General features: G+C 36.1%; 1 non-coding gene across 1 annotated transcript; it reads right to left on the reverse strand.

Moving 5' to 3' along the window:
* Positions 1 to 3,326: 3,326 nt before the first annotated feature.
* On the reverse strand, positions 3,327 to 3,399 carry Trnam-cau. Its single transcript has one exon. It is a non-coding gene; the product is annotated as a tRNA-Met (tRNA).
* Positions 3,400 to 11,087: the final 7,688 nt, after the last annotated feature.

Here is an 11,087-nt window from a genome sequence, read left to right on the forward strand (position 1 = left end):
GTGTGTTTGTCCTTGGGATAATTTAAGTTAAGTAGTGTGTAAGCTTAGGGACTGATGACCTTAGCATTTAAGTCCCATAAGATTTCACCCACATTTGAACATTTTTTTATTTTATTAACGATTTAAATAATATGAAATCAGTAAAATGCGTAGTATTAAAGACGATATTCATTTATAAACATTTTTTGTTAACATTCAGCAAAACACACACACATCAGTACGCCAGCACAAACTGCGTCATGGACATCGACAATGCACCGAATTCCTCTACAATTATCTCGTTCTCAAATTTTGGTTTGCCTACAACTATTGCCACCAAATTAATTTTCAAAGAATCGGTTTTTTCACGTCAGCACAATCGTTTCTTGGGACCGCTTTGACTACAAAATATCTTCATTATTATATTGCTTATGGACTTCCCCTTCTTATATTTTGTGTGCATGTGTTTGAATGTGTTCCATAATACAGCCGTGTTGCATTTATTGTATCATAAAAGGAAGTGTTGTTAGGCTTAATAAAAAAACTTTGATCTCTGTTCAGTCAACCTTGAATCGTGTTTTCTAATTTGAACCATTTTTAAAACAGAGCAGTTTTTACTGCTTGCAGTTGCATTTATGTTAGTTGCAAAATTTGCGTCGACCTCCAATCCACATTCCTTAGTGGGGGAGATGAGTAACATAAAAACCCAACGGCCACATTACAAATAGTGGTGACTGTATAGACAGCACAAAAATTAATTTACTGTTGTATTTACACAACGACAAGTATATGAGATATGAACTGATTGCGACGATAGTGTCTGGCATAGCGTCAATGGAGGCGGCATGGCAGAATGTATGTATGCTGTATAGGAAAAATACAATTATAACTGGTGATATAGGTCTACAACAAAAAGGTTTTTGAGGTACAGAAAACTGCAAAGACGTAAATTACAAAATGGGTTGGCTTACAGATTAACAAAGGAATAGAGAGTGACTACTTTGATCAAAGGGAACTGAAAATTCAGTAATGGATCAAAAATGTGAACTGAATGCAAAAACGGTTTCGGGAACGAGTCAAACGGCGAAATCTATGAACTGATGAAAGTACTATTAGCAAGGAACAGTAAAGTAGACCCACACAGTTCTGAAATGAAATTGTCAGAAAGTTAGATGCAAAAAGATTCAAATGCAATTGTCAGGAAATAATTTAGCATATTTATTAAAGAAGTGAGATGGGAGTTTTAAGTTATCAGACTCATACATTGATTGTAGTATGAAAAATATGGAGGGATGGCAGCACTCTTTAGAGGTCAATGTCGATGTGAAATAAGACATAAATGAGAAACTTACTGCCAATGAAGTCGAAGTTTTTTCAGCATTTGACCAGTCAGTGAATGTAGAGATTGAAATAGTGGAATGTAATGCTAAAGAGAAAATCCACGAATTAGAGATAGAGGTTATCAAAACTTGGACAACAAAGTCTCAGAAGTTGAAGTAGATGCTTGTGGAAGAAATAAATCATTGGAGAGTCTCATCAACCTGCAGCTTTATGAACTGAAATTCCAAGATGTAGAAAAACTTAAAACCATTACCAGTACTGTCAAAATTTAAGAGAAATTAGAGATTTTAGAGAATGTTCTTCATCTTTATACTATTTCTCTGTTTAGTCTGGCATGTTATTGGAATACAGGAATCGATACTGAAAAGTATGACCCCAAGGGAACCGTCTATCCAGTATGACCACAAGGTAAACGTCTATCCAGTAATTTTCTTTGATTCGTGTAACAGGACGATTCTATAGCAATAATCCCAAAAATTTAAAACTTTCATGTTCGAGTTTTTCATTGAGTGAGAAACTTATATTTACAGCTTGCGCAGCTCTGTGAGAAATACTTAACGTCCTAGGACTTACCAAATGTAATGATTATCCATTGCCTTATGCCATCTATGACTTCTCGAATATTTCAATAGCTGCTTTTTCAGTAAGGGGACTGGTACTATTTTAGTTTTTCTGTATTTTTATCTGCAAAAACTACAACATTCTTCTGAAACTGCAAGTGAAATATCATTTTTAAGTATCACAGAGATAGCAGGGGTCCCAAAATTAACCTTGTGGTACTCCATGTCATTGCTTCAAATTCTGAGCATCGCTATGTGACTGCTTTGTGTAATTCAGATAAGATAAAAACCACGAACTTGCTATGCCTAACATTCTGTAATATTTTAAATTTTGTTGTAGGGTATCATGGTTCACACAGTATATTGTCTATCAAAGTTAACGCAGCCTTTTCACTTGACAGCCCTTTTTGAACCTGGTGTTTGTTACTTAGTACATTTTCTGTGCTAAGTGTTTTATCTTCTCGAAAATTTTTAATAATGCTGACGTAATGAGATGGATTGCTAATTCGGTACTAATATTGTGTCTGCTAACGTTTTGTCTCCTTTTTGTGAAGTGGCTTGAAAACACCGTATTATATCCCTTTGAGAAAGTTCTGCTGTGAAAAGATTCGTTACAGAAGTAACTCAATATTTTACTAAATTCAGTTGAACAACATTTCATTATTGAACTACTGTTTTCATCACAGCCTGCGGAACATTTACTTTAAGAAATTTGAGGTAACTGAAAACTCCTGTTGGGTGTAGTTACTTTTTCTCAAACTTGCTTCGAAAGGAGTTTCTTCAGAACTGTAGAGTATCTTCTAAGGAAGTACTCAAACCTAAATTATCTCCTACTGCCAGTTTTGTTTAAAGAAATTTCTTCATTTTCCTGATTAATTTTTCCTAGCTAATGTTTTACTATCGTTGCTGGAGGAGCGAATTCTTTCTTGAAAGTACGTACATTTTGATATGTTGACGATTTTGCTTGAATTTATGGTACGGTACATGGCTGTGGGCTGTGAGGTCGTGGTCCAAGAACTTTTCTGCTTTTCAGCCATGTCACCCGGTCGTGAAAGCCTTCATTCTACAATATGGTACGGTACAGTTTATAATGTGATTTAATCGTGTCATCACTTACCCCTTGTTGCCAGTTAGTCTTCTTGTGGTTTTGTATGATACTCTGACCCCATCTGCAATCCAGGGTTTAATTCCATTTAATCCGCATCCGTCAGTGAATTACTCACGAAAAAATTATTTAGAAAATCCATTTTCATATTAAGATGGCTTTACAGTTGGCTGATGCTGCCGATTGTGTTACTAAATCCAAAAAATAATCAAAATTAAAAGAACAGTTTACAACATATCACACACACGCATATAATTAAATTTACCTTTCATACCATCATGTTTAAGAAAAAGAATTACGTCCCGGATATCACGAAAATAACGTTCGTTAACAAAAATTTATGCCCCGGGTGAGGATCGAACTCACGACCTTAAGATTATGAGACTTACGCGCTGCCTACTGCGCTACCGAGGCTATGCGTCATGAGGGCCTCGCGCTGCCTACTGAGCTACCAAGGCTATGCGTCACGAGGGCTTCCTGAATATATATTAGGCAGCAAGCATTCTTAGCTCCTCTTATTTTTGTATTTGTTAATAATTATGTTTATGTATCTGGTTTATGTTTGGTTTATGGGAGCTATGGTTACTATTTACACACTTACAGACATAGTTTATAAGGCGATATATACTGAGTATGCTTCAAAATTTTTTCCCAAGAGGGCAAATCGTTTTCTTTTATTGCACCCCAGTGGTCGGTAAGTTTTTTCTTTGGACCAAAAAACATACTTCATATAGGAGTTATTACGTATAGAACACATTAAACTAATTTTAGCACACACACACACACACACGAACTGCACGGACAGTATCTCCAAACTTTCAGATGGAGATGTAAATTTGTTTATTGAAAACCGCGAGTTAATAGCTAAAAAATCTTGGAGAATAAGTCGAGAATTGCTAAATATGACGTTTTTAACATGGAAATTGCAGAGACAGAGGCGCAAGTCACAAGAACATATTTGAATATTCCAAGGTCATTGGTCCTTTATTGTACAATGCCTGCATAGACAATATTGTAGTTTTGTGATTAATTTCCATAGGGAAATTGTTTCCAAATTTTCAAATTCTTTAAGCATGGACTGCTATTGGTTGTCGAATTACATCGTTAAAAAGACAATACACTCTGTCTCCATATCACTAGCTTTTATTTGTAATAAATGTGTAGAATCTGCAGTATCAAGTTATTCCACTTTTTTTAAAAAAGGGAACAAAGCTGTGGAGCGCTCTCAATTGCGCCAATATTTTCACAGATATTTTAGGCACTTCTACATACAAATAAGCAGCTACTTTGGAAAACACAATCTCCTAAGTAACAATCAGTTTGTTTTTTGCAAGGGGAGAAAAACAGTAGCCATTTCGGAAATTGTGGATCAAACTTTAACAACTCTTGAAGACAAAGGCATGGTATCACTGCTGTTATGTGACCTAAGCAAAGCATTAGATTGCATTCCTGTTGACATACTAAAAAGGAAGCTGGAGTTTCATTCGGTGAATGGAAGCACATTAGCTATGATGCATTCTTATTTAAGCAACTCAATGTTTTACTAAGTTCAGTTGAACAACATTTCATTATTGAACTACTGTTTTCACCACAGCCTATTGAACATTTATCTTTAAGAAATTTGATGTAACAGAAAACAATTTTTCTCTGTCAGAAACGTAAATTCTTCCTTGATGGAAATCAGCACAGGTGTTAAGCAGGGATCTATTCTCAGACATTTTCTTCATTGCAGCAATCAATGATTTTACTAATAACACAGCTCATTCTGCCATGTTATGCAGATGAAACAACGCTACTTACTACACAGAGGAGAATCCCTGATCTGAATAGGTAACAAAAGAAACCCTTGATGCAACCTTGGACTGGTTTGCAGCTAATCAACTCCTGTGTAATCCCGAAAAAAATCAGCCACTCCTAATGGGAATTTCTAGCAAAATAGAAAATATGTCAGTTAAGCTTTTAGATATTTACATTGACTCCAAAAAAAAGGCTGCTGGGAGGAACATATCAGTCATGTGTGTGAAAAAATATCTTGGGTGTCAAACACCATTTTGAAGATAATGGATTTAGTGAGCTTGGATTACTTTAGAGAGGTGTACTTTGGACTATTTTAGTCACAAATGTCATACGATCTGATAGTATGGGCACAATATCCTAATATCAAGAGAATTTTTAAAATACAAAAAAAGTCCTACATGTATTGCGGTAAACAGGACACATGGAGCACTGTCGTCCTTTTTTTTCTTCTTTTTCTTTTTTCCAAGGCTCAAAATACTCACAATTACAAATTTATACTTGTGTGTCCATGATCTACATTAAAAATAATATTTCAGAATTTGCTGCTAGGGGAGAAACTCTCAGACACGACACCAGAGCTAAAGCTAATTTAGATATACTGAGGAACAGGTCAGCAAGAATTAGAAATTATCACAAAGTTAACCCACTCAAAATTTTCAACAAATTACCAATCTATGATCATTCTATCGATCTATTTTTTTTTTAATTAAACGGCACAGCTGGGTATCAGAATACCCATTTAAACATGTTAAAGAATTCTCTGCGATGCTTGTGGAGTGTATCAACATTTAACAAATTTTTCTATATTCTACTGTATCATTATATGGTGCATTTATTTTTGTACAATTATGCTTCTACGTTTTGTATAATTATGTCCAGTATTTTCTATCCTATTATTATTGCACAGTCTTTGTAACATACTGCATCAGAGTATAACTTATGTAGACTAGCTGTTCACTTAAGTTTATTATTATATACTTGTATGTATTACTACAGCCTGTATTATACAGCAATGAGGAAGTCTGTTTCACAGTAAAATAATCACTGGTGAATAAAAATTCTTGATTCTTTGTGACATCAGAATCTGTACAACATTAAAAGTTTTTAATTCTCTTCCATCAGATATTAAAGTCCACATTAATGTCCTATCTACATTTAAATCTGAATTAATAAAATACCTCATGGATAAATTGTTGTTCTTTCTTGAGGACTATATGTAGGTTAATCAATAATTGTTTTTGTAAATTTGTACTGTTGTTTTTATTTATATTATATGCCTTTCTATTTATAATGTTAGTCATAACATGTCTTCCTTGTATATTGTGTAATGATGTGAATGTGATTCATTCCACATCCTTGTCATTCATCAGAAAATGGATCAATGGAATCCGAAATTAATAAATAAAGTAAGCAAGGCTAAAAAATAAGTCTTGACTGGCAACTTCAGCGTGTGTTCACTGCTGATGTACAGTTCAAAAGATTACTTTGCTATGAAAACTGGGTAATCAGTATCTGTTACATTTCTCAAGTCAACATATTTACTGCTATGATCCATTTTTTTTTTCAGCTGACTCTAGAATGACACATTATAAATGCATGAGTTATTACTAAATATTGATTTACTAAAGTCTTTACTAAGTAATGCTAGTGAATACAGTATATTGAATAGTTTTAACTCCCAGTTATTTCTTATGTGTAAGAAGAATTAATCATGCTGAAGAAGGATAAACCCCATGAACTGAACTGTGAGATTGAGCTAATGAACAATGTAAGTGCAAATGAAGCAATTATTCATGAAGTGGAGCAGGCTGCTCTGATGGATTTCTGAGGATAATGCCAGTGAAAATTTAAGGAAAAAAAGGAAGTTCCCGAAAATGTCGCAAGGAACTTGATTAGCTAGGCCATCAAAGCGATCTATCACACATCCAAGGAAGAGCAGGAGTGTTTTCCATATCAAAGTAGCCTGTCACAGTATATGTGCGAACCATAGGCCGCATCTATTTTCCACTGTCCATCTCTGTCCACCAATGAGGTTAGAATAAAAAATAAAATACTGATTTCTTTGCTGACTACTTCCCATTTGGCAAACTACCTTTGGCCAGGTGGACATCGCAGCAAGCAAGTATCATCTGCAGTACTTGTCTTAACTTGTGCTAAAGTAAGTAGTCATAAAGTAAGTTAGTACTGTTAATGAGTTCTCTTGCAGAAAGCCTTCAGTAAATCGAGTGAATCAACAGTCAGATTAAGGTCCTTCTGAGTAGGTGGTGTTTGTTTGTGGGGGAACAGATTATCGCTAATGGGCCATGAAGAATGTGTCACTCACTAAGCTGTAGATACACGTCGAACCCAACTCTGGCATTTCAGTACACAAAGCGAAAGAAACTGCAAAGTCATATTTGTCACATCTTGGCTTGTTCCTTGTTTTTTCAGAAGCTGTCATCTTCTTTAATATTTTATCCACCAACCTTTAAAATCTAGAATGTCAGATTTGTCAACTTCTGTAACTATAAATTTTCCAGGTTTTGTACTGCTATGTAGACTATGTGTTATTTGGCGAACAGTGAATATCATATCATATATTCTGTCGAAGCTGAAAGCTGTGTCCTCTCAGTGGAAATACTGTTAAGTAAGTTTGAAATGTCCAGACGCCTTTCAAGCGAGATTATTTTCATCCTCTTGTAACAAAGTAGATTTCATCTTATTCTTTTTCGGGTTTAATTTTCAGCATCATTACAAACACATTCGTCACCACACATACCACAAACTAGGAAGACACGATACACGCAACACCTATAGCGTCCCCAGTGCCATATTACGAAAAGACTTAAAAACAATATTTATAAAGACGACATTCATAATTTTAAGTGATTTTTTTTCATGTAGTAGTAAAATAATAATTTCTCTGTCCAAGTTTCAAATGCAAAGAAATAATTTATGACAAAATGATCTAAAGAGGTGACAAGATACACTCTTTTGTTAATTTTTTAGTCGTCTTCATTACTTCTTCTCTTGTCTTTATTGTGTATCGACGGACATCTTTCGAGTGCTGGCAAATGTAAGCATATTTGTATGAGTTAAACATATAATATAATGATTTAATATTATTGTGCACTTTTAATTTGTAAGAGGTGATCCCGATTTCATGCCCGCCTTCCTTGAATTAACCTGCATTCAAGTAATTTACAGCTCAACAATCGCAGCGGCCGATGCAGCCAACGACGCCATTACGTGGCGATATTAACTTATGAAAAATTAGCGGAAAACTCGCCCGCTATTAGCATAATATTAATTTTTCTCCACAGCCGCACGAAGTTGCAGAAATACTTAGCTTTAAGATTCTTATTTTCAGTACCATAGCCGAGACCCAGACCCAGAGCCAGGACTCTGACTACAATACAATGGTTAACGGAGGTAAGAAAAATACTCTCGCGCATGTGTAGGCCGCAATTTTAATTAATAACTAAAGATTTCTTGCTTTAAAGTGAACTGACTAGCCGAGGAAATTAATTTGAGAAGTTTATTACATTGTTCAACTTAAATATCATATTTATTAAGGCCCACCACATAAGTCGGCAACAATCAAAAAATAATAATAACAATAATAATATATGTATTAAATTACGACGGCCGACGGACGCGAGACACCCAACTCTTAAATGCACCATTGCTAATTGCTCAGTTTTATAAGGGCTCCTGTCAGTGACTTACGCCCATTTCAAGCAAACTGTGATTTTCAATTCCATGTAACAAGGCAACCGAGTGTGTTACAGACGCCGTTTTAAACACAAATGATATATCTACCCTCATAATACACGAACCACTATAAAATGCGACTTATCCAAAGTAGTGATTTACGCCCTTTTAAAAAGACCGATTCAAATGTTAAGGTTTCTTCCCGTTCCATTCACGAATGAGGCATGGAAAAATGATTGATTTGTGCGCTGTTTCTTGCCTTATTTTATCCTCAAGGCTTTTAAGGTTTAGACGGGCTATGTAGGGGACTGAATAATATTTGTATTTCTGCTCAAAAAGCCGATTCTCGGATTTTTCTCGTAGGTACAGTGTGTGCCTCAGAGAGTCGGCCAATTATAGTTTTTCACCTTTTTTTTGACACTCTGTCGCCAAAGAAGCCCGTGACAATGCGCGCAGATTTCTTCATATACATTCCGTATCCTCTGAGTCCAGCTGAGTTTGAGTCCAGTACACTTTATCAGAATTCCACTACGGTCCATCCAAGTGCTAAGTATGTAGTCTCCTTTGTAGGAAGTCGGCAATCTTACAGGTAAAACGTGGCCTTCCATGTGATTTAAGTAAACTGCTCCTATGCAGTCGCTTTACTTAATATGTGTGGACACTGTTACACCTAAATATTTGTATGCATTACTCTTTTTCTAAACAAAAGTTTGAGGTTACTCTCACACTAAATATAATGCAGCCACAATTACTGGAGTTTTCACCATAGCTGATTATTTACTTCTGTATAAAACTTCACTGTCATTAACTATATCTAGCATTACAACAGGTTCTAAATTGTCAGCAGTTCATGGCTGCTGTAGTCTTCATACATTTTACCTTTGGTATCAGCAGCAAGATGTCTGTCTTTCATAAACGAAATTCGTACCTAAGTCGAAATTCCTGACGTGATCGCACTTGTATCATTGGAAAGTTATCGTTTTTTAGATGCAGGACAAACAGGTAAAATAGTTATTTTTCTTGCACTGCTCATCTTACCTTAGCCCTTAAGCTAACTTACAAGGAAACACATGACACAAAGTACAATCATGTATATAACCAGCAAGAGGAGTATGTGAATAACCAAGTGTGCCACGTCCCGTGTGTCAGTTCACTCACAGAACAAGAAAGTGGATTGGCTGCCAGTGCAGTGGTATCAGATGGAAAAAAAAATTAAATCGGGAGTTTAATAAGAACAAGTCGGGAGACTGCGGAGAAATAATCCATATTTTTATATTAGTGATGTGAAAATGCTTCAATAATGCTATAACGTGAAGTAAGAGCAGAAGAATAAAATTTTAGTGAAATTATGGTACTGAACTCACCCAATATAATAGAATGAAGGCTTTCACGACCTGACGACATAGCTGCTGGTAAAGCTTTCTGTTCCTGACGTTTCGTCAAGGACTGTGCTGGACATCCTCATAGGCGCTCCTCAATTGAGGAGAGCGGACTTCCGAGAGCGACTTATGTACTGTAGGAAAGGGGGCGAGGTCAAAGTAACACGTGATGAGCAGAGATAGTGAAACGTCCCCTTACAAAAATTATACATGACTGTGCTTAAACTGACACACAATAATTTTTTTAGCGCAACGCAATCTGACTTTCAGTAATCCCAACAAGAGAATGGCACTGACTAAATTAACCTATACGTTTCATAAATCACTTACCTCACAAAAATCTTCGTTACTCGAACTACTGCAATACAGCGAGCGCCACTACTGCCAGCTAAATAAAAGATTCAAACTACGGAAAGCACTAACTACTGATAGGCATAGTTAGCAAATGAAAGATTTTAATAGAGAACAAACAATGTATTTACCTTAATAGTCATAATGTATATAGCAGTTCATGCCATCCAGTCTTAGAAGTTTCAAAACTCCACCATTTCTCTCCCCACATCCACCACTGCTGGCGGCTCACCTCCAACTGCGCAACGCTACGCGCTGTTCACATCCAGCTGCCCAACACTACAATGGCAGACAACAATGCAAACTAGCCACAGACTGCACACAGTACAGCCAGTGATTTTCATACAGAGCGCTATGTAACGTTACCAATAAGAAAACATAAACAGCCTACTTACATAGCCCCCATGCTCCCCACAAAAAATTTTACAAATTGTTTTGGGCAGTGGCCAATAATGATTTGATAAAATTTTTCATAATTCCAATAACAAAGATAACAAATGCACACACTTATTGATACAATGTTGGTCAAAAGCTAAAATTTTCTCACAGTCCATAAAGACAGTCCTGATCATTCATCACAGTAAAATTGCTGTGTTTTTCTCAAAGTCTGAGCAGTAAAAGAAAATGCACACGGAAGTAGTGGATTTCCATGCAGTCTTGAAGAAGTAGTGTTGTTCTTCCAACGGAAAGACAGTGCTGACTCTCGACATGCAGACAGGTAATGGGCCACAACAGAGCAAACCCACCGCGGAGTCAGTCGAAGTTTTGAAGAATATTGGTAGGTAGGTCATCACAGAGTAGACCCACTGTAGTCCTGGTAGAGATTTCGGTATTGGTGGGCCACCAGAGGTGCAGACCCGCTATAGTCCTTGTAGAAATAAT

The sequence above is a fragment of the Schistocerca americana genome, chromosome 2 (genome assembly GCF_021461395.2).
Source record: "Schistocerca americana isolate TAMUIC-IGC-003095 chromosome 2, iqSchAmer2.1, whole genome shotgun sequence".
NCBI lineage: Eukaryota > Metazoa > Arthropoda > Insecta > Orthoptera > Acrididae > Schistocerca > Schistocerca americana.